This window comes from Hyla sarda, chromosome 1 (genome assembly GCF_029499605.1).
Source record: "Hyla sarda isolate aHylSar1 chromosome 1, aHylSar1.hap1, whole genome shotgun sequence".
In the NCBI taxonomy this organism is placed as follows: Eukaryota; Metazoa; Chordata; class Amphibia; order Anura; family Hylidae; genus Hyla; species Hyla sarda.
The window spans coordinates 604,428,520-604,431,481 of NC_079189.1; the positions used below are offsets into that span (position 1 = coordinate 604,428,520).

The 2,962-nt window shown below is 40.6% G+C and overlaps 1 protein-coding gene across 1 annotated transcript in view; it reads right to left on the reverse strand.

Annotated features, from left to right (window-relative positions):
- LOC130296616 (zinc finger protein 436-like) overlaps nt 1-777 on the reverse strand; it is a 91,160-nt gene extending 90,383 nt beyond the window's left edge. The window contains exon 1 of the mRNA XM_056548373.1: nt 727-777. The gene's annotated coding sequence lies outside the window, so the exon portion shown is untranslated. The remainder of the gene's footprint in view (nt 1-726) is intronic.
- Between the last annotated feature and the right edge of the window lie 2,185 nt (nt 778-2,962).

A 2,962-nucleotide genomic window follows, 5' to 3' on the forward strand; every position in this document is an offset into this window, starting at 1 on the left:
TCACAGGTAGAGATTCTTTACTGTAAGAGCAGTGAGACTATGGGACTCTCTCCCCATGATGTTGTGATGTCTGACTCAATAAATAAGTTCAAGGGGTCTGGATGTTTTTCTAGAAAAATATAATATTACAGGTTATGGATAATAGATTTATGGGGAAAGAATGTTGATCCAGGGATTTATTCTGATGCCATATTGGGGTCGGGAAGGAATATTTCCTCTGTCACGGGGCAATTGGCATCAGCCTCATGTTTTTTTTTTTTTGTTTGCTTTTTTGCCTTCCTCTGGATCAACACAGTAGGGTTTAGGATGAACTCAATGGACCTTGGTCTTTTTTTCAACCTTACAAACATTGGGGGAGATTTATCAAAACCTGTCCAGAGGAAAATTTGCTGAGTTGCCCATAGCAGCCAATCAGATCGCTTCTTTCATTCTACAAAATGAAAGAAGCGATCTGATTGGTTGCTATGGGCAACTCAGCAACTTTTCCTCTGGACAGGTTTTGATAAATCTCCCCCAATGTTACTAGTTACCTAGTGCTGAGCATTGTAGTCAGTCATCCCAATATGTATTATATATTAAAAAAAAACTGATCACATAAGATAATTAATGACAAGTTCTCTAAAAAGTAATCACCCTGAACCAAAACCGATACAAAGACACATATATATATCCCTCATAGAAAGGTCTCAGAACAAGATACAAAGATATATATCTATATACACATACCTCACCCTGCAGAGCCGTACAACAGCCTGTGGTTTCCTCGTTGTTACAGGACCTGCGATGATGTCAGAGTCATGTGATCAGTCACATGGAGAGAGAGGAGGAGGAGTCACATGATCAGGGGCTGCTGCTCTAGGCTCATCTGCTCAGTGAATGCAGGACTCTGCTGTGCTGGTTGTGATCGCTGCTGGATGAGCTGAAGTTATGTGTATGCAGCAGAGCTGTGTGTGTGTGATGTGCGTGGTGCAGAGCTGTGTATGTTATATATGTCTGCAGCAGAGCTGTGTGTAATGTGCATGTAGCTGAGCTGTATGTGTACACAGTAGTGCTGTATATGTGTAATGTACATGTAGCTGAGCTGTATGTGTACACAGTAGAGGTGTATATGTGTAATGTGCATGTAGCTGAGCTGTATGTGTACACAGTAGAGGTGTATATGTGTAATGTGCATGTAGCTGAGCTGTATGTGTACACAGTAGAGCTGTATATGTGTAATATATATGTAGCTGAGCTGTATGTGTACACAGCAGTGCTGTATATGTAATGTACACGTAGCTGAGCTGTATGTGTACACAGTAGAGCTGTATATGTGTAATGTGCATGTAGCTGAGCTGTATGTGTACACAGTAGAGCTGTATATGTGTAATGTACATGTAGCTGAGCTGTATGTGTACACAGTGAAGCTGTATATGTGTAATGTGCATGTAGCTGAGCTGTATGTGTACACAGTAGAGCTGTATATGTGTAATGTACATGTAGCTGAGCTGTATGTGTACACAGTAGAGCTGTATATGTGTAATGTGCATGTAGCTGAGCTGTATGTGTACACAGTAGAGCTGAATATGTGTACTGTATATGTAGCTGAGCTGTATGTGTACACAGTAGAGCTGTATATGTGTAATGTGCATGTAGCTGAGCTGTATGTGTACACAGTAGAGCTGTATGTGTAATGTGCATGTAGCTGAGCTGTATGTGTACACAGTAGAGCTGTATATGTGTAATGTACATGTAGCTGAGCTGTATGTGTACACAGTAGAGCTGTATATGTGTAATGTACATGTAGCTGAGCTGTATGTGTACACAGTAGAGCTGTATATGTGTAATGTACATGTAGCTGAGCTGTATGTGTACACAGTAGTGCTGTATATGTGTAATGTACATGTAGCTGAGCTGTATGTGTACACAGTAGAGCTGTATGTGTGTAATGTACATGTAGCTGAGCTGTATGTGTACACAGTAGAGCTGTATATGTGTAATGTGCATGTAGCTGAGCTGTGTGTGTACACAGTAGTGCTGTATATGTGTAATGTGCATGTAGCTGAGCTGTATGTGTACACAGTAGAGCTGTATATGTGTAATGTACATGTAGCTGAGCTGTATGTGTACACAGTAGTGCTGTATATGTGTAATGTACATGTAGCTGAGCTGTATGTGTACACAGTAGAGCTGTATATGTGTAATGTACATGTAGCTGAGCTGTATGTGTACACAGTAGAGCTGTATATGTGTAATGTGCATGTAGCTGAGCTGTATGTGTACACAGTAGAGCTGTATATGTGTAATGTGCATGTAGCTGAGCTGTATGTGTACACAGTAGAGCTGTATATGTGTAATGTACATGTAGCTGAGCTGTATGTGTACACAGTGAAGCTGTATATGTGTAATGTACATGTAGCTGAGCTGTATGTGTACACAGTAGAGCTGTATATGTGTAATGTGCATGTAGCTGAGCTGTATGTGTACACAGTAGAGCTGTATATGTGTACTGTATATGTAGCTGAGCTGTATGTGTACACAGTAGAGCTGTATATGTGTAATGTGCATGTAGCTGAGCCGTATGTGTACACAGTAGAGCTGTATGTGTGTAATGTACATGTAGCTGAGCTGTATGTGTACACAGTAGAGCTGTATATGTGTAATGTACATGTAGCTGAGCTGTATGTGTACACAGTAGAGCTGTATATGTGTATTGTGCATGTAGCTGAGCTGTATGTGTACACAGTAGAGCTGTATGTGTAATGTACATGTAGCTGAGCTGTATGTGTACACAGTAGAGCTGTATATGTGTAATGTACATGTAGCTGAGCTGTATGTGTACACAGTAGAGCTGTATATGTGTAATGTGCATGTAGCTGAGCTGTATGTGTACACAGTAGAGTTGTATATGTGTAATGTACATGTAGCTGAGCTGTATATGTACACAGTAGAGCTGTATATGTGTAATGTGCATGTAGCTGAG